The sequence below is a fragment of the Trachypithecus francoisi genome, unplaced genomic scaffold (assembly GCF_009764315.1).
Source record: "Trachypithecus francoisi isolate TF-2019V2 unplaced genomic scaffold, Tfra_2.0 Lachesis_group16, whole genome shotgun sequence".
Classification (NCBI taxonomy): Eukaryota; Metazoa; Chordata; class Mammalia; order Primates; family Cercopithecidae; genus Trachypithecus; species Trachypithecus francoisi.
In genome coordinates this window covers 57,761,870-57,783,276 of record NW_022681461.1, presented here as the reverse complement: position 1 = coordinate 57,783,276, position 21,407 = coordinate 57,761,870, and the positions used below count along the sequence as shown (strand labels likewise).

General features: G+C 38.9%; 1 long non-coding RNA gene across 2 annotated transcripts in view; it reads left to right on the top strand.

Annotated features, from left to right (window-relative positions):
- Positions 1-21,205, top strand: part of LOC117098692 — a 96,559-nt gene extending 75,354 nt beyond the window's left edge. For both annotated transcript variants that reach the window (XR_004443540.1, XR_004443539.1), the window contains 3 exons: positions 10,966-11,112; positions 13,264-13,364; positions 19,513-21,205. This is a non-coding gene — a long non-coding RNA (uncharacterized LOC117098692). The remainder of the gene's footprint in view (positions 1-10,965; positions 11,113-13,263; positions 13,365-19,512) is intronic.
- Positions 21,206-21,407: the final 202 nt, after the last annotated feature.

The following is a 21,407-nucleotide window of genomic DNA, read 5'->3' as shown; positions in this document are numbered from 1 at the left end:
AGGGGCAGTGTTATCTCCTGACTTTCACTGTGGAGAGGGCATCACCCTTGCATTTTGTCAGTCTTAGCTCACATCCCCATCTGCTCTTCCCAAGGTTGGCTTTTTCTACATGGTCTCTCTTTCTCTTCCATAATTTTTCTAATGTTTTCAGTATTCTTCTTCTACAATCACATATTGACTAACCACAAGTGGGCACAGCTTCTCTTGCTTTATGTTCTGTTTGTTAAGCAATATGGGAGGTGAGCTCTGGAACCAGAATTCTAAATTCCTAAATAATGGCTATTTGCTGTCTCATTAAACTTTTTCAAGTATCTTCATGTAAGTCCTAACCTGTCCCCACTATATGGGTAGATTTTATCATTCCAATTTTAGAGATGAGAAAACTGAGGCTGAGTATTTCAGTCGATCAAGTGTTTACTGAGTTTCTAGAAGGGGCCAACCTAATGCAAGTCATTTGCCTATAGTGGTACAAATATTTAAGACAGAGCTATGAAGTAGGATGTAATGCTTTGTTCTTTCCATTAGTTCTTTTGGCAGGTCACTGCTAAATGACCTTGCTCAAGCTGCTCAATGTGTCTATAATTCATGTTCAGCATTTACGAAAGAAGAACCAAAAATCAACTAATTGGAATGTATCTACACATACCACTTTGATCAGATATAAATATTTTTAACATCTGGCCAAAATCAGCCTACAAACATCAAGCCAACGTACACTATTTCAGCCCCTGATTCTATTAATTCCATTCCACACTCCTTTTTAAAGCTTATAAACATTTTTTTTTCAAACCTGCTTCAGTGGCCATTTCAAGTCTATGGAATATGAGATATATTTTGTTCTGATATATTATGCTAAGAAGTGTCTTACTTGCAGGCAAACTATTGTAAATTGCCTCAATATTCACTGTATGATACATTTCACATTGTTCTGCCTATACTATTAAAGCTTGGTCTCTTGGAAAATATTATAAGGGAATTTAACTATACATAAATATTAATAGGTGCGATAAAATAAGAACAGCATAAAAGTATTTCAGCACTAAAAGTTAAATGTGTTGGAGCCTAAGGAGAATCTTTTACTCTTTTTATATTTGCAAATGACTTTAAACTCACATAAGATGATGAAATGATAAAAATGAAAATAACAAAATACAAAATACAAAAAAATTATTACAATATATTACAAAAGGAGTTAGTGACTTAGAAATACCCAAAATGACAAAGAAAAGTATAACATTCTAGAATTGAAACAAGTCACCACAAGTGCTCAAATACTGTTCTCCACAAGGTAATCACATTTTTACTAACATTCAGAGAAATATAATAATCTCAAACTATTCTAAGGTTGAGAGAAGGTTATGAGAAAGAGTTACTGAAGCCAATAAATATCAAACTTGGGGCTGACATTTGGTCTCAAATCCCCAGTGTTTGCAAGAATTTCAGCACAGGTGGTAAGTACAATCACCATACGTTCAAACTGGAGACATCTGCAGAATCAGAACCAAGAGACTGTCAGCTTAAATGCATGTTCTTTTGGGGGAGAAAATTAGTTATTTTAAGATATAGTGAGAATACATAATTTAGCTTAATCTCAATTCACTTGAAGATCGGAGGATTAACCCAATCTGTCAAGTAGAGTTCTAATCACTGAGGTTCTTTTCTAAAACCACTCCAAAAAGGATCTGTACAATTTGGATGAGGGATTATGGTTCAAAATATAATTTAATTAAAAAGAGAAGTTTAGTAATCCTTTAATCTCTCTGATCTTCAGTTTCCTTTTTAATGAATTGAGGAAGTGGAAGTTGGGTTATATCTCTGTAACAAGTCTACAGTTATCTAAAAACCTTGAGAAGCCAGATAGAACATAATCCTTCCAGGGCAGTTTTCACATCCAGTTGCAAATGAATACATTGGTTTCCAAAGCAAAATCTCAGCCCCCTTGCCCAATTTGTTATAGGAAACTCTCAGCTACAAGAGCAAGCAGCAAAACCTGTCAAATTAACTTTCAGAAATGTCCAGGTTTTATTATCACCTCCTGAAATCCACCCTTTATACCATGCCAGAACAACCCTGGTTGTAACATACTTTGGGAAGTGGCTGCCCACCCATGACCCTCCTTGTCTTCATTTTACTCCTCCCTAGTCACACTTGATCCAAGTTGGGTTAATGAGATTCTGTTTTCCTGGAATCCGGAATTAGAATTAATAGTTCCAAGGCATTTGCTGTTGTTGTTTAATATAAAATGTACAGGTTGGATAGCTACACAAGGGTCCATCTTCTGCTATATGCACAAAGAAGCAAAAACAAACAAACAAACAAATAAATACAAAAATCAAGTCAATCTCCAGAAAGAGAACATGCAACAGATACCGAGAGTGAGAGAGGGTGACAGAGAGAGAAAACAAACCAACACCTTGGTTCCTGATGACTTGCCAGTTGCTGATTGCAGGAACTTGTTGGGAGCCCATGTCCAATAAGATACCTCTATATCCTTATAATATATTCCCTTAGCTCACCAACAGAAACTTCAAGCCCACCACTAGAAATACAGAGGCAACAGCCTCCCTTAGATTTTTTTTAAACAGCTCCCATAATTGTGAAATATCGAATCCTTATAATAAATGTTTATTCTGTGTAACTTATAGTTATTCTGCTTCCCTGAGAAACAACTGATATATGAAAGATCTGCAATTAGGGTCATCTGTTTCCTGTACTGTCTAGCCATGTGACCTCAGAAAAGTCACTTCTCTATGCTTCAGTTACATCATCTACAAAATGGGAATAACCATTCCCATCTTATAGAGGTCTCTGAAGGATAGATATTCTGAGGGATGTGTTGAAAGAGAACATGGATGTAAAATGCTTAGCTTGTAACATTGTAATTACCTTTATCACCATCCCTATCCCTACTATTCAAATAAGCCTGTATTCTAAATCTATTATATGTTGCAAGTTGCACTTATTAATGAGAAGTTTTAACTGCTGGTCTGTTCTTCTAGAAGATACATTAGAAAACAGAACTTTCGTACTTTATCCTAAGTCAGAGTTGGCTATATACTGGCAAGAAGTGATACAACATCCCAACATAGCATCTTTTTAGTGCTTGAATAGTCCTCTTTTTAGAAAGTTAATATCTTGATGGTAATTATGCTATGCTGTAACTTCCAACATGTGCTTTATTTATTTGTTTTTTTTGATAGTTCTTCCTTAATTTTTCACTTATCAGTACTACACTGTGACATCTGAACCCAAGGAGGCTAATGCAATAATAACAAAAAGTGCTGCTATGACACTCTTGAGTCTAAAGCAACCTCAGCAAGTGCAGCGTTTGGAAAGTTCAGCCAAAGGACAACATACAACCCAGGAAATGTGCTAAACGGCAGTTAAGACTCCGATGTCACTACCAGCTGGAGCAGTGGTCTTAGACATTGCTTCTGAGGGAGTCAATAACATGGGATGTGTTAGCTTTTGTGCAGTGAAGCAGTTTTTGCATAGCCCCTTTTTTAAGGACGTAGAACTCTGGCGTGGCTGCAACTCCACGGAGAATGTCCTCTATTTTTAAGCTCATGAATTTCACTTTCCTAACCTGACAAAAGGGTCTGTGTTAGATGACACATGGATGTGGGATTATTGCACAGGAACCATCAGAGAGACAAGACTGTCTGCTCTTATTAGATTTGATGGCTAGGCAACATATATGCTAGTGATCTATAAAAGCTATGAGAAAAAGAAAGCTTTAAATTGAGTTAGGGGACTTAAGGCATAATCTGAGATGCCAGTTGCTTCAGAAATGAAATTGTGCCAATGTTCGCTCCAAGAAAAGAAGGAGGCTAGGTGCCTAAACCACGGAGACACTCCATGGCATCATATCTAAAGGCCTTGCAGTAAACAGAAATCCAGTGTGAAAAGAAAAGTTCAGAACACAGAGTGAGGAGGATGAGCAAAGAGTAAAGCCTGCCCTCCCCTGAGAGGAAGGGGTCCTTTTGAAGCATGACAGTGCCCCCACCCATGATAAAGTCATCAAGTCACTTCAGACACATTCCAGATAGAGGAGCACAGTATGCTGCTGCTGTAAAGACAGGAGGAAAGAAATTGGGAATCTTTTTTATCCCATTTAACAAACACTTACTGGGGACCTATTAAGTGTCGAGCACTAAATTCAGTCTTGTTGGAACCAGTGTGACTAAGACTTCCATATAGAAATGTGTCTCCAAGGGATCCAAAGTAAAGGTCAAAATTTTGCCCAAAGAAGTAACTTGAAATCTGTCTTGGCAAGAAATAAGTTACGATTCTAGAGAGTTGTGCCATGTAACATGAAAGGGCCAATTTAGACCTGAAAGCAAAAAGGGAATGTTTTACACATATGTCATTTCTATTGTAAGAACTTAGTCTGGCCTTTTGAGATTGCTGACTTTAAGTAGACCATGTCCCTAAGGATCACTAATGCTGATTGATAATCTGGTTGTGAGTTTGTGTCTCTGCAACTCATATCAGCTAGTTCACATCATTGATTAAGCTCTCTCTGGGTCTTAACCATGTGGGGACCCCATGAGCAGTCAGTTCTGTCTGCCTTCCCCTCAACTTTCCTCCACTGAGACATGGATCCAGGGTTGATCTGTGTGACCTTAAGCAGACTAGAACTGTTTCAGAACACCCTCAGAAAACACTTCTGTATCGCAAGTGCAGATCAAATGGGAACAGAGCAGAGCAGCATGGTTAGGGGCTAAAGCATTCCTCTGCAATCTATGACAAAATCCTTAATGCTAAATAAACAATCCTTTCCCACCTCCCGGGTGCAATCTTGAAGGGGATCTGTTCCCCTGCAAGACTTTTCTGCTAAATGTCAACTCAATAAATAAAGTTTAGATTTTCATAGTTAAAATATGATCACTGTCAAAATGGTTTTTTAAAAAACAATTGCCTTTTCATCTTAAAGCAATTGTTACTATTAAGTTTATGTTCTTTGCTCCACTATGTTACTACATGAAGTTGCGTACGTTTTAACATAGTTGTTATTGTTTTTCACGTATTATTTTTAGAATCTGGCTTTATTTCACTTGATATGAGATCAGTAGTAATTGATCATATATTCACATAATCTTAATATGTACCTTCTTTTCAAATGCTGCATAACAGTCCACAATTTTTCTCCATTTAAAGAACCCCAGTTGTCACTATAAAGGGGATTTATGAGAATATCTTTCTGAATTGATTTGTTTTCTACTATATGTGTCTAGTGTTCTACTGTTGTGTTATTTTATTTAGTGTTTTTGGCAGTATCAGCTCTCTCCTCCCAACTCACCCACATCCCTTCTTCTTTTTCTTTCTTTTAACAATTCACATTATTCTATGGAGAAAGTGACCACCATTGTGAGCATCTGGGACAGCTCAGCTGAAACTTAGACTCAAAACTATGGAGACTTGTGATTGAAACACAAAAACTGTTCAACCTTTCCTGATGTGAGGAAAATAAACATAGATAACTCTAATATGAAATGGTTCCTTTAGTCCTGGTGTCACAGTGAGCTGACAGATGACATTTTCACTCAAGTGCAGCACACTATAGTTGGTAGCATACTTTATGGGGACCCAGAAACAATCCTCTCCATGAGGCTTATCATTATTACTTTAAGAGAGAATCTTTCTCCTCTGAGTGTTTTAACTAAATTTTTGTTTTAGCTGTCAAATGTTCACTTTATTCTACTTGGTTTTACCATTAATTGTTTTGTTTATAGATGTTTCCCCCATAGATAATAATAACCTTGAGTGGAGTCATTCATTTATCATAAAAATATGAGCCACCACATACATGCAGGACATGGAGCCTGGTACGGGGTCGGCAACCAATAAATTTGAAAATGCATTGTCAATAAGCAAATGTGCACTGGTTGCTAACTGTGTACCAGGCACTGGGTTAAGTACTAGAATTAATTCACATTTTTTTCCTCAGAAAAATATAGAATTGATTCCTGTCAAATGCAAACTAACAGAGTCAAGCTTTAAAATCTGGCAGATTTGGTCGGACCTATCTACTTTGTGCAATAAGAAAACACTTACTTTAATCCTTTCTCTAACTCTGTGTCCATGCCTAATAGAGACAATAAATTAAGCCCTGTTGGTGAGGTAAAATATCTTGAGCAAAATGTAGACTGGGAAAGCACTATTAAACAGCAAGCCATAAAATAACTGTAAACCTGCTTATGAACTACCTTGAAAGTAATTTCAGGCTAGTGGAGAAGGAACTGATTACCAGGAACAATAGCTGCCAGGATCTTTTACACCAGTTCCTTATAAATAGAGTCACCTTAGCAATCTTCACCAGCCTCCTACAGAGAAGAAAAGTAACTTGTACGTAAAGATTTATAATGTCTACTTAAAGGTGACCTGGGATGGAATTTGCCACTTTTAACATCCCACTTGTCTAGATCCATATAATCACTATAACAGTGAATTCTACCAGCTTATCTTAAACTTCCTGGCAGCCTGAATCCAGTAAATGGTCTTTCAGTTCTCAAGGCTCTCTCTAGTCAAAATCACATTGGCCTCTGCCCTTGACTAACAAGAAGGCTTAGAGGGTTTCTAAGACATAGCCCCCAAGCCCTATGGATTTAGTTAGTCATTTCAGAGGTTAGATGAAGGTATCTCAGTTATATATAAGCCAGTGCAGTGGACCTGATGTCCAATAACCAGACATGATGTTCCTCAGGATGGCAGTAAGACTCACCACAATGCCACCATGTAATGACTTCCCTATAGGTGTATGGGTTTTGGCCAAAGTGAATATCAATGACTCCTTCTCAATCTCCTTAAATATAGCCGGGGATAAGGGCGATGTTCTCCGGGGTCATCCATGGCCCTATCATTTCTAAGATTTCTCCAGGTAGAAAAATCTCCTCCCACATTCAGACAGTTTACAAACATTGGTTGTTTACAGGTAATCCTTCTGTTTCCTCAGGATTCAACAAGATATACTATTCAATTAGACATACAAATGATTGGGTTTTCTTTTTGTTTATAATCATGGTGGAAAAATAAAAATACTTATTTTGAAATTTATCTAAGATAAATACAATATGATCATGCTGAAATATAAAGTAAAATATTGGGAGTTTATCACCTATTTAACCTTCTGTGTTAAAACAGACACAGGGCAGTTTTCTAAGATTCTTGTACTGATACAGGTGTTTGAGGCTCACCTTTTTTTTTTTTTGAGACAGAGTCTTGCTCTGTTGCCCAGGTTGGAGCGCAGTGGTAGGATTTCGGCTCACTGCAACCTCCACCTCTCGGGTTCAAACAATTCTTTGGCCTCAGCCTCCTGAGTAGCCAGGATTACAGGCACATGCCAATGTGCCCAGCTAATTTTTGTGTTTTTAGTAGAGACGGGGTTTCACCATGTTGGTCAGGCTGGTCTCGAACTCCTGACCTCATGATCTGTCCGCTCTGAGGCTCACTTCTAACCCTCTAGGATATGAGTACACAATCAGGTGTGTTTCTTAGAGTTTCAGCTGCCCCCTTCCCCAGGACCTTGATGTTGTCTTGATTGTCAAAGTACACGGATCTTGGCCAAGCACAGTGGCACATACCTGTAATTTCAGTGCTGAAGGAAGATGAAACGGGAGTATAGCTTGCGCTCAGGAGTTCTATGCTGCAAGTTATGATCACTCCCACTGAACTCCAGGCTGGGCAGCAGAGCAAGACTCTCTCAAAAAAAAAAAAGCACATGGATATCTGACCTGCATAGTAATCACCCTGTCACCCTGTCAAGGTGTTTGGCTGCACTGATGACCTTAAACTCTCTGCTCTTCAACTTTTCCCAAAAGTGCGGTTGCCCAAAATCATGTTTGTGAGAGATCCTAAAGCACATTCATGAATGAAAAGCTAGAAAAGCTATTAAATAGGGAAAATATGAATATCTACTGGAATTTAATAAGGAAAAGTAATGCTAAATTCCAACTTATGAGGACTGAAAGAGCTTACAAACCCTCTTCTTCAGACATGACTATCCCAAAAGATGAAGCAGGTAGAGGGGATTATGAGACCAAATTCTGAGCAAAAGATTTGAAATGCTGATTGTATGCCCTGTGCCTAGCCCTGAACAAAAAAAACAGTGAAACTGAGATGAAGATCACACTACTCCTGCTTTTCAGGCACTTGGAGTCTGGCAGGCCACAGTAAAAGATAAACAAGCAATTTCAACACTAGAGTTTCCCACACACAGTGAAAATCCTCACAGGATTAACTGTCTAGAAAGTGACAAGAAAACTATACAAAGGAAATTGCTTCCCAGAGAGAAGTCTTAAAGAACAGGCCGGCGTTTGCCAAGGGGACAGTGTTGAGAAGGGCAGCCCCTTTGGGGTGTGTTTGATATTTCTGGAACACACAAGAGAGAAAGAGAAGTGGGCTGAAACCAGATCATAAGAAACCTAAGATGCACAAAGGCTGCTGAAACTACCCACAAATAATCCGGGGATCTCATTAAAATGCAGGTTCTGTTCCATACATTGCAGGTACAGCCTCTGAGATTCTGCACATCTAATAAGTTGCATCTAACAGGTGATGCAAATGCCTCCTGTCTGAAAACTAACTTGGAGTAGTATTAACTTAAAAAGCACAAGACCTTCAAATTTGGAAAAGGAGACTTTATTTCTTATAAAGGGTTAGAGCCTGCAGGCTGGTCACCCCACAGGCTAGTAAGCATGTCTTCAGCAAAGACAAGAAACAGGCACTTGGAGGGAGAAAGGGGTATGACAGGAATTTAAGCAGAGCAGTTTGGTCAAGTATACATGTTCACAGGTTAAAGGAGGAGCTATGAATATTAATGAAGGTGGTCCTGGCACATGCATATTGAGCAAACATACATGTAACATATGACCCATGTTCATCTTGGGGTGGAGACTTAACATTTAAATGTACACAGTTAGGCCCTATACTTCAAAAGGTGAAACAGGAACACGAGGGCATTTGCGTGTGCAGCCTCTGTCATCTGGCCAGAACCAGTCCTTGGTCAGTGGTCTCATTATGAGGAGGAAGTTTCCGAAATCAGTCTCTTGTCCAGTCAAAGCTGTAGTTATAGCTGGTGGAACAGGGGCTGGGAGTGTCTGGTGAAGCGACAAATTGTTTTAATATTGTTTATCTGGAGGCCAGTGATGGTTTAGCTGCTAGAGAAAAAGAAAAACCTTGTGGCAGTTAGAACATAGTTTCTTCTTTAAGTGTAGGGGGAGGGAGACCTAACCCTTGCCTGGCATAGCCATAGGTCCCGTTTATAATTTGGCATTTTATTGACACAGAGTCTGTTTTGTTAATCTTATAATCGCTTTAATGCTGATCAGTTGTGTCTAAACTCCAAAAGGTAAGGGGTATAAACAGGCATGTCTGACCTCCTTTCCCATCACGGTTGGTAGTTTAGTTGTTTTTTTTTTTTTTGAGACGGAGTCTCACTCTGTTGCCCAGGCTGGAGTGCAGTGGCCGGATCTCAGCTCATGGCAAGCCCGGCCTCCCGGGTTTACGCCATTCTCCTGCCTCAGCCTCCGGAGTAGCTGGGAATACAGGCGCCCGCCACCACACCTGGCTAATTTTTTGTATTTTAGTAGAGACGGGGTTTCACCGTGTTAGCCAGGATGGTCTCGATCTCCTGACCTCGTGATCCGCCTGTCTCGGCCTCCCAAAGTGCTGGGATTACAGGCTTGAGCCACTGCGCCCGGCCGGTAACTTAGTTTTTAAGGGTATATTGGGTCACCTTGGCCAAGAGGTGTTCATTTAGTCAGTAGGGGCTTAGGACTTTGTTTTTAATTTACAATAGGAAGGCTGTATGCCACATTTTGGATCTTGAACCTTTCCAGCCAGCGATGGGGAACCATCCTGTGGCTTTTCTAGCCTGAGAGGAACTAGAATTCGAAAAGAGCTAGACGCAGGCAGAAGACTATTTCTATGATCCAGTAGAGAAAAGGCAGTTTCCTAAACTAAAGACACTGACGATAAAGAGAAGAGAATGAATTTAATAATATTGAAAAGGTAAAGTTAACATGATTTGGTGTTCAATGCAGACACAGATAAGGGAGACATGGCAGGAGATGATAGTCTATGAGGAAGCTAAGCTTTTTTTATTTGGGCAAGATTATAGGATATGATTTGAGGGATGTAACACTTATCTAGCATTTAGGAGGTCCTACTGTGATTAATTTTGCCAACCTTTTTACCACAAGATATTACTTTTTTAAAATGACGAGTTGAGCTTTAAACGTATTGTAGATTCAGTCACATTACTTTAAGGTCGCTCCTGAGATATGTCCTGTCTTTCCAAATTTTTCTCAGCCAGGAATTGGCTTCCTTGTGTCCCTGGCACTGAGCACAAGGCTTCCTCTCCGACTGCAGTTTTATTATACACAGACATCCCATTCCTGATCAAACACTTGGCTTCATAAATACGAAAGCATGGGAAAATCCCAAAGCATCATTCCCAACAGTTTCATCATCTATTTTCCCTCTTCTCATTTTAAAAATCTGAAATAATATAAGATTTCAATGCCAATACTACAACTGAGAGCTCATTCATTTCTCAAGTTCCGGAATAACATCCTGAGTTACAGATCACAGTGGTCCTTCTTAATGACTGATTAGAGTTCTTGTCTTTACCTCTTACTGATGATTACTTGTTTTGATAAGATGCTGAGTGCAGTGACTTAGCACCTGTGTTAATTGCTTTATCCTGTTAGAATCTGAATTTCAGTGTGTTGAAAAGTCAGGTTAAGCCAGTAGTTCTCAGCCCTGGTTACACAATAAAATCGCCTAGGATCCTTTGTAAAAGAACAAGGCTCCACCCCCAGGGATTCTAATGTAATTGGACCAAGGTGGATAGCAGGTATCAGTATGGTTTGAAAGCTCTGCAGTTGATTCTCATGTACAGCCAAGTCTGAGAACCACTGACTAAAACAAACCTAAATGGGTATTTCGTTTTTCTGAATTCAGCATCCAAAGCTGCCACTATCACAACAGTTGACCCAAGAAAAAGTGAATGAAAACTTTGATCATCTCATGGAAGTCTATCTAAAGAAATCTGACCTATCAGGAACACGAGTAAGAATGAAGAAGGAATCCAAACCACCACACAAATTGGTATGAAGTCTGTACAGAAACGTGCTAAAGTAGAGAGCTAGATCTGATGATTTTTAGAAACAAAAGAACAGCTCTATTATTTTACTGGTTACATGACATTGGAGAAGTTATTCTCGTATCTCAGTTTCATCATCTGCCAAGTATGCATAAGTCTTCCTCATGAAGCTGTTAAATAGATTTCATGAAGGCCCTGTATTAATAAACTGAGGAAATTGCTCACATTTCAACTTCTATTGAAATTCTTACATCACTCAAGGCATACTATATTTCTCTTTTGCCACATTCTCAGCATTGGAAGGATTATTTTAACTAGTTAATCTAAGAGCATTGGCAACTTAATTTTATTTTTCTAATGAGTGCTTATCAAATGTGTAGCATGATATAAATAAGTGCATTGTTCTGTACCTTTATGGATATCTTAATCTCATGTGCATATTTTAAAATACTTTTATTTTCAAGGTAAGTCAACAAAGAAGTACTAACCAACAAAAAATAATCTGGCACACCCAACACTAGTGCCCAGTGTTATGGGTCACTGAACACTAATATTCATTGGGCAGGTTGATCACTTGGCAAAGTGGTCTATCTGTGAAGAAGCCAGCACCTGGCTAGAGACCCACCCATCACAATAATCCAGGGGTGAAGTGTTTGAGCCACAGAGGCAGACCATATGAGAGCAGCTGGGTAGGTATAATCCCATGCCCAATGGCAATAGTCAGGTCTATGCTCTCGAGAAGCCCAGCAGGCTTCTAACCAAGTGAAGTCATACAACAATTCCTCATCAACCACACCAAGTTGTGAAATAGCATGGCTTTGTGTTTCTATATTAAATCATTAGATCCCACTCTTTTAAAATTGTCTTCTGTTCAATCCTCTTACAAAAATAGGAAGTATGCCTGATTTTCATACCACAACCTCAGATGTTCAAAACTAGAGCTTTTTCTTTATAACTGAAGTTGATTTCTACCTCAAGCCCTTCATATTTCCTGATAGACAATTGATCTGGTCACTTCCAAGTAAACCCAACCACTTCAGTAATTTCTTATTTCAGCATTACACTGAATCAGATTGCAAACTTTCCCCTTTCTCCCTTCTCTCTGCAGTTAATTCTAACTCAAGTGCTTACACAGTTATGTAGCATATATGAGAAAGTATCTCTGTGGTTGTCCAGGGTGGAAAAGTCTTGATATATGCAATCATAACATCTTATACTTAGTGTTGCCACCCCCAAATGGGCTTCCACTGAAAGTGGCCAAATCCCAGAACTCATCTGGGTCTCCGATTGAATGGTCCATGCCACCACTCATGGTTTCATCCCCTTGTCATGACCTTGAGAACACTTTGAAAATCCAGATTTCTCCATCTGCTGAAAAGTACACTTTTATTAGGGACATGTGGTAGTTGCTGCCCTTCGTCTTGGGGCAATAGAACAATTAGGATCTGTGAACAAGCCCTCTCTATCTTTGACACAAATGCAGTCATTTCAGCTCTACTGCCCCATGCTGAGTGGCCTGAGATCTTTGTGTGTCTCTCCCTTCCAGCCATCCAGATGGGAAACAGAACACAGATAGGGGACATTATGCTACAGTAATAAACAATACCCAAAAGATCAACACAATTTTATTCCTCACTCATATAAAATCCATTACAATTCCAGAAAACTCTCCATGACCTCTGTCTTGATGTCAGAAGAAGTAGTAGTTTGGAAAGTCTAGCTCCAGTGATTACATGCTTGAACACAGAAATGACTCAAGTCACTTTCATTCACAATTTAGTGGCCAAAGCAAGTCACTATCTTCAAGGAGAAGTACAATGTCTCATATACCCAGAAGAGAAGCAAAGCTTGAATGTTAGTGTGCTATGTCAATATCTTCTACAGCACTGTTTCCTCTATACTTACACTTATCTGAGGGTCTAACAGTCTCTTTGCCTAACACTTGGCTCATTACTTATTGACTCAAAAAGGGGCTCATCCCTAAAACCAGTGTCTATTTCTCTTTAATCGTTTCCATATTTTTTCCCTCTCTTCAGCTGGGAGCATCTTTATCTATAGAGGGAAGGACAGAGAAGAGAGATTATGGAAAGATTAATAGAAACTTTTAATTTTAAAGGTCAGCAATTTGACATTCATTTCTCTGTCCTCTTGTCAAGCTCCACTGTGCTATGTACTCCATCCCAAATCTCCCGATGTGGAATGTCATCCTCACTACATAATGGGTCAGGGTTATGCAACGAAAAGTCAGTAGAAGTAGGTGAGTAGCAATACTTTACATTTTTTTCCACCATCAATAATGTATTTCTCTTTTGTATACCACATGAGTGGGTCAATTGGGGCTGGACAGAGAAATCAAATATGTGTAACTTATCCATATACAGACTAGAAAATATATCTGGAAAATGTGTACTTAAGTATTGTGGTAATTGGTGAAGAGGCCAGCAATGACACAATCATTTTTCTGGCATTTGCTGAAAAAGAAAGGGAGGAAAATGGAAGTAAAAAATATATTCAATTTTAGGCTAAGAAGCTCAGTATAAAACCTTAAAAAGTGGTGCCTTCTGAATAGCATAGCACTTATACGAGCACCTGTCTCAGCAAATCACAATGCCACAGTCATTTCTCCTTAATCATTGAAGGTGATTCAAGAGATGGGTTACCCACCAGAGAGATTTTTCAAGCTGAAGAATCTGATTTTAAAATATATCTAATAGCATTTTAGTTTTTATTTCTCTGGGCCTCTGTGAATTATGATACTTCTGTTTGGCCCATTATAGTACTTTTCAGGATCTTAATCTCTGAGACTACTGTTTTTAAAGCCAGGAACTCAGGGGGTTATGACATCTAGTGTATTTATTGCTACAATTAAAATGTGTAACAAACAACCCTACAATTTCAGAGCCATACAACAATAAATTATTATACTTACATGTTGGGGACCTGCTGGGTGTCAGCAAAGTGGCTCTGCTGATCTTGGCAGGGATTGCTTACGTATCTGGGGTCTGCTAGGTGTTGGCTAATCTACATTGATCTCAACTGGGGGGACAGGAATACTCTGCTTTGATCCATGTGTCACTATTCATCCTGGGACCAGCAGTCTAGCCTGGGCATGTTCACACTGTCATTAACAAAGGATGAGAGTGATAGAGCAAGCCCTGTCACAGTTTTCAAGGCTCTGCTTCTATCACATCCATTAATATCCTAGAGGCCAAAGCAAGTTACAGGGCTTAAAGCCCGAGTCAAGGCAAAGAGTGGATGCAAGGAGAGGTGAGAATCAAGGCTAAGTCATGCTATTTACCACATCTAGGATTCTGTCCACCAAGAGGGCTTGGGCAGGGCTGGAGTACACACTGGCTTGGGCACTAGCAAAATGCTAGCTGAAACTTCAAATTAGGGACAAGCTCCTGACTGCTCAGTGAGGGAGACTGAGAAGATGAAATGGAACATGGCACTGAGATAAGCCAAAATAGGAATTCAAGAACCTTTCATTACAGAAATTAAAAGAAATATTAAGAATGATTGCGAATGACAAGAGTATAGAATTATCTCTACTTCCCCCGAATACACAGTACCTTCTGCTTTACAGAGTACTGTGAGATTGAGAAAGTGTTTACATATTCGTCTCCCTCATTCCTGACGACAGTCTCTGTGTAATGGTATGGTAGGCATCGCTAACCCATTTTAAATGTGGGAATATTGAGAACTTTAGAAGTACAGTGAGGTGCCCACAGCAACAAAACTAGTAAGTGATCCAACCGAGACTCAAACCCAAGCCTAATTTTTTTTTCGACTGTGTAGTAAAAACTTTAAAAAAATGGAAACAGTAACATTTAAAACATCTTCCCTATAATTCTCCAGCATAAAGGCCAAGGTGCCAGGTGTCATCGAACTTAGAAAGGGATAAGCAAATTGGTGGTTGCTATGGAGTCACCTTAGCACTTCAGTTTTTTGAAGCTAGGGTTGACACTGAGGGCTATTAAAGGGAAACATGAGCCAATACTTAGTACGTTTCTAAGTAATGACAAAAATATGACACGATTCTCATGAAAAAATAGGTTAAAATGCTACTAGATAAAGGGAGAGATTCAATGGAGGAATCAGAATAAATCTCTAGATATATCCTTTGATGAGAAATAATCATTTTGAAACAATTATGTAAAATAAAAAGCTATAAATCATGAATATAGAATCAAATACCATTTGTTGTTACCAAAGAGAAAAGTCAGAGATGATGAAATGTAGGTAGGAGACCTAAAAGATTTTAAAATAATGCAAATATGTAGACTATTACTGATCACAGAGGCAATAAGAGATTAGTCTAAAGTTGGCAGAAAACTCTAAAGCTGTTTGATAATTGGTTTTTCCTCAGAAATTGGAAATGTGTATTCTTGAAGAGGTCCTTAATGTCACTATGTAGCCCATACTGCAAATTTGTTGGAAAATAGGAAGAAAGACTTATATCTGTGCCACACTTAATATAAGAGTTATTTGCCTTTGAAATAACTTGAAGACTAGGAATAAATAAATTGGGGTAGGTCTCATAATCTGATACTAGACACGGGCCTGGTTTCTCAGAAAGCACTCACTGGGTGCGGCGGCTCTCACTTGTAATCCCAGCATTTTGGGAGGCTGAGGCAGGAGGAATGCTTGAGCCCAGGAGTTCATGGTCAGCCTGGGCAACATGGTGAAACCCCATCTCTACAAAAAGTACAAAAAATTAGCCAGACATGGTAGTGCATGCCTGTAGTTCCAGCTACTCTGGAGGCTTAGGTGGAAAAATCATTTGAGCCTGAGAGATGGAGGTTCCAGTGAGCTGTGATTGTGCCCCTGCTCTCCAATGCCTGGGTGACAGAGCGAGACCCTGTCTCAAAAAATAAAAATAAAGCACTCACTGGGGGTGGCCCAGAGGGTAAGTCAGGAGATGAGATGTGCTTCAAAAGAGTTACAAGGAGAAAACAATTAACTAAAAGACCTTGATGGAAGAAAGGACCTATGGAACTCTAACATGTTTAATAAAGAATGCCAAAACATAGCAAGATCTCATTTCTACAAAAAAAAAAAAAAATTTTTTTACCACATCTAGGATGTGGTATGGTGGTACATGCCTGTAGTCCCAACTACTTGGGAGGCTGAGGTGGGAGGATTATTTAAGCCCAGGAGTTTGAAGCTGCTGTGAGATAAGATTGCACGAATGCTGAGATCAAATCCCATCCTGTGAGACAGAGCATCACATAAAGGGCACAAAGAGTAGATTCTCGGAAATCGGGACTCAGAGACTCAGAAAGACTGCCACTGGTTAAAAACAGCAGATTATTTAGTTGTTAATATGTGGAGGATTGCCTCTGTCTCCTCCCAGAGAAACCCCAAGCAACCTGAGGGAAAAAACAAATGCAGAGGAGACAAAGGCTCTGCAAACCATTTTCAATAGCCATTGCCCTCCCCTGGGTCAGCCCTCACATTCAGCAATGATTTAGATACAGATCAAGAGAGAATGCCAGCCAAATTATTTGAGGAAATAGCAAATATGTTAAATAACAGAGGTGTGATAAAAAGAAATAGCCTTGAAGGAGAAGAAACCGGTAAGATTAAATTCAATAGAGCTAAGCGTATTACTATGCCAAATGTAGGTTCAGAAAACCAGTTATGCAACTTAAGGGAAGAAATTTAAGAGCAATGTATAGGAAAATGAACTCATTGTTTGAACTGGCTATAAGCTCAATGTCAGTCTACCTTTAATACAGTGATTCTTAACCTCTTTGGGCAAACATTCCTTTGGGAACATGATAAAAATTGAGTACATTTACCTTCGAAACACATATTTTTACATAGCATTTTGCACTTAGTTTCAGAAAGCTCGTGGAAGTCTCGTGGGGCATCCATTTATAGTGCGATGGTTTAAAATATGGGACTTGTGCTAAACAAATCTACAGTCAATCAAGGACCCCATCATGTCTCTGCCACTCAGAATTTCTTATTATAGTTTTCAAAAAGTAAGATAACCTCTATCCACTCTGAGTTTCCTCATCTGTAAAGGGGAGATAATAAGATAATAAGATAATAATACTTGCCCTCTGATGTTATTATAAAAGATTAATAAGAAAATGCACCAAGAGCTTTTCATTATTTTTGTCATAATTGTTTTATATTTTAAAATATTAATATATTTTATTATATGTATATTTCATCATATGTATTATATTACCAAAGTAAGTTGCTACCTTATGTTAACTTTTAAATAACTTTTAGGTTTGGCTTACAGGACAAAAGAAAGGACTGCTCCCCTGGGCTGCTTGCCACTTAAAACAGTATCTGGAGCTTTTAGTTCTGATGTTGGCATCTTCTTTTAAGAAACACGGGTGTCACCTAGAACACAAGTAAAGGAGACCAGCCAAGATAGTTATGAGATACATAGGGTATTTACAAGAAGACAAGTGGAAGAAATGGGGATCTTTGACCTAGCAAAAGGAAGATTTAACAAAATTCAACTACTTCAAATGCTATTGTGCCAGAAGAAGAGAAATTATTCTGAATTATTTCAGTGGCCAGAATTTGGGCCAATAGGGAAGGAAATTTCAGCTATATGTAAGGAAGGTTGTCTTAGAAATTAGATGCCAACGTTTCTTCATCACTGAGGAATCAACATATTCATTCATTCAACAAACATTAATTAAGCATCCACTGTGCACCAGAGACCACGCAAGTTACTGGGGAGACAAAGATGAGTAAGACACAGATCTTGCTCCTTTAATAGACTCCAAGTTTGGTGGGAGACACAGGTACAATAAGTAATGACAGCGGAAACAGAGGCAATGGTATTGCCTGGAAAACAAGGCAGATATCTACTAAGAACAGAGTTGAGATATAATAGATTAAAAGAAACAAGCCAGGAACTAGGCTAGTTATGCTAGGCAGAAGACAAAAGGCACAAAGGCAAGAAACAGCATGATGTATTCAAGAAATTCTGGGCACAAAGGACAAGGCAGAAAACAAAAACAAAAACAAAAAACAAGGAGAGAGCTTAGATGTTATCCTATAAACTCAATGAAGCCATTACAGGATTTTAGGCAGGGGAGTGACCTGGTCAAAACTGTGTTTAGTGGTTGAGGTATGGATGCATCATTACTAAACGTTTGGACACAGATCTTATATTTGTGATATTTCTACATGTTCCCATGAGATGTCATTAAACTAGTTAAGTAAGGCACTTCATGAGAGTTCAACATTTTTTCAATGGGTTACTTAGACTTGTGTTATATAAGAATGTTTCAAATGTGCTGCTTGTTTTGGGTATTGAGTCAAGTGGACATCTAAAAGCAAACTAAGAGACAGATGTAAGAATCCAGGCAAGAGATATAAAGGCCTGGATTAGGTCTGCAAAGCTATAGAAGGATTGGGAGATGGCACTGATACTCTCCAGGATCTTTCCAAAGCCCGGACTTTATGCAATTCAGCCCTGACACAATCACAGAATTGTAGAATTGTAAGGGACATTGACACCATCTCATCCAAGTCTTCCATTAAAGAGACTAAACTCTGGGAAGAAAAACTAGCTTTCTCCCTTCTCCATATAGCAAGGTAATAAAGAAGTTAAAAATCTGAAAAGCACCACCCTTCAAACTTGATCCAGTAAGTGACCTCTTATTCTGCCACATCACACAGATTTTCATTAAATCTTTTTTATAGCATATACACTTTATTCATTAAGCCTACAAATTAGGGTGCTAGGATATAAGCTGTTCTTCACATGGAAATACGCACAGAATTTAAATGTTGCCATGAATTATAGGCATCTTATGAAGCAGGAAGGGTCTCCTATTTAAACTTCTCAGGGTAACATACAAAGCAAAAGATGATTCAAAGCTGAGTCCTCCATTTGCCAACAAAGTGGCATTGAGAAAGTCACTTAACCTCTGAAGCTCATCTGTAAAATGAATAAATAATTATCACCTTAAAAGTTGTAGATATATATAATGCCTTCACAATGTATGGAGCCCAGTGCATGTTAGGTAGGTAATTTATTTCTCTGTTCTTTCCTTTCCTATTGCCTTCAAAATCTGTGAGGAGAAGTTATCTGCCATCTTCTCCAGCCCACTAGAGACAGTAACAGCAAACGAGTTAGAATTTGGCCTCTTGTGTCAGAAAAACTAAATGGTGACTCTTGGCCCTGTGAGAACATAGACACATTCTTCAGTCTCTCATGATTGTTGATACATCTATGATCATCTGAAGACAACTATTGCAACCTCATAGGATTGTTGTGAGGATTAAATGAGCTAAATATAGGAAAGCTTCTTAGAGTAATGCCTGACATAGAGTAAACACTCAAGTTATGGCTTGATTATGTTGACTTTGCATGCAGAGAACCACGTTACATCGTAATTTCCCTTATCTTCTCATCCTCATAGCTAATGATCTTCTCTTTCATACACAACTTCATATTTTCAAGAAAATTACATTTTCTTTATGCATGTCTGCAGGGATGGAAGAAACTAAAAACCTCTTTTCTCAAAAGTAGTTAAGGTAAATGAGATCAATGGATCCAACTGACTGCCAGAAATGGAGTAGTGGAGCCCTTAATATCATCAATTCAAGATATTGGACACCCATCCATCGATTTTCTCCCTGTCTTTATTAGAAGTCAATAGCTCCTCATCACACATTCGACAGGTGAGGATTCCTAGAAGTACTGCATGTGGACTGAAGTAGTTTGGTGTGCCTGTGTCCAGAGCATTAGGTGGGAATTAGAATTGTCCTCTGTTTATACCATCCTCAATCCCACACACCATATAGAGACTCAAAAAACACCCACTGATCCATGAACCTTCCCTCAATGAGTGCCTTGATAATTAGCACATGATTAACTCTAGGGGCCACCTTGCATTGCATTTGAGCACAAAGGACTAAAGTGGATGGCAAAAAAATAATGAGTAGGAGATTGGGCTCCATGGTGAGACCATTTGAATCCTGACTTCATCATATTTGTAGCTTTAGGCATATCACTGAATTTCTCCAAATCTCATTTTATCTTCTACAAAATTAGGAGCATAACAGTTATACTAAACTAGCAGAGTTCTCGTGAGATTAAGTGAAAGAATTTTTGTAAAGAGTTTAGCATCAAGCAAGTGTTCAATAAGTGTTCTTATTGTGATTAGTTCAATATAAAAATGACTAAGTGCTGTATCATGTTATATTGCTTCAAAATGCAAAAATAAGAATTCATAGAGTGGGAGATCATTGTGGCACTAAGGAGAGTATACATATTAACTAGGGAGATGTTTCTTAAACAAGATAGGTTCTGACCTAGATCTTAGAGACTAAATAGGTTTAGATCTGCAAAGGGCTCTTCCCATGGGCAAAAGATCCAGGAGGATATAATCCCTGAGTATGCAGAAAAAAAGTGAACATTCAGAATTTTGAATAAGTACCCAAGGGCTAGAAAAGGACCAGTTCAAAATCTACTAGGGAAGTGCCAGGCAATTTCAGAAAAGATGATCTATCTAGTGATAATAACTGGCTGATCAAAACCACAGTGTGGTAGGTAAGCAAAGGTTTTGCAGCAGACGGGCCTAAGTATAAACCACAAACTACCTAATGTTTCAATCCTCACTAGTCCTATCTTTGTTATGAAATTATTTTCACCTACCTTGCAAAATTTTGGGGAGAATTAAATGAGCTGTTGAAGGTAAAACAGTCCTCTCAGGGTCTGACTCACTGTCAGCTAGCGTGATTACCTAGTATATTCTAAGAAAAACAAATACAAAAAAACGTTGTTTCAATTCACCTGCACAAACACCAAAGTAGGGTTGCCTAACTGAGGCAGGAGAATAGATTCTGGAGGTAGGGCACTTAAGACCAATTCGTGCCGAATTCAGGAAAAACATCTTGATTTCCTAGGGCAGGGAATCTGAGGCCATTTGTGCTGAGACTTCCTAAAATAGAAAACACCAAGTTCTGGGGTCAGGGAATCTGAGGCCAATTCCTGCTGACTTCCCAAAGCTGGATCAAAAGGAAAACACCTGGGTCTAGGAGCAGGGAAGTCCAATTAAATGCAAATGTAAGGCCAATGAAATGCAAACATCCTAAAGCTAAACCAAGAGGAAAAACTATTGGTTCTCAATTTTGTTTTCTTTTCAACTTTCCCCAAACATTCTTGGCCGCAGGCCAAGCAGGGACCATCCCTTCATGTGCATAGAGCGCCAATTCACCGCAGCCTTTAATTAGCCAAAGACCAAATCCTTCATTCCAGATAAGGGGTAACCAACGGGGACCTCAAACGAAGTACTTAAAACCCAGAAAACTT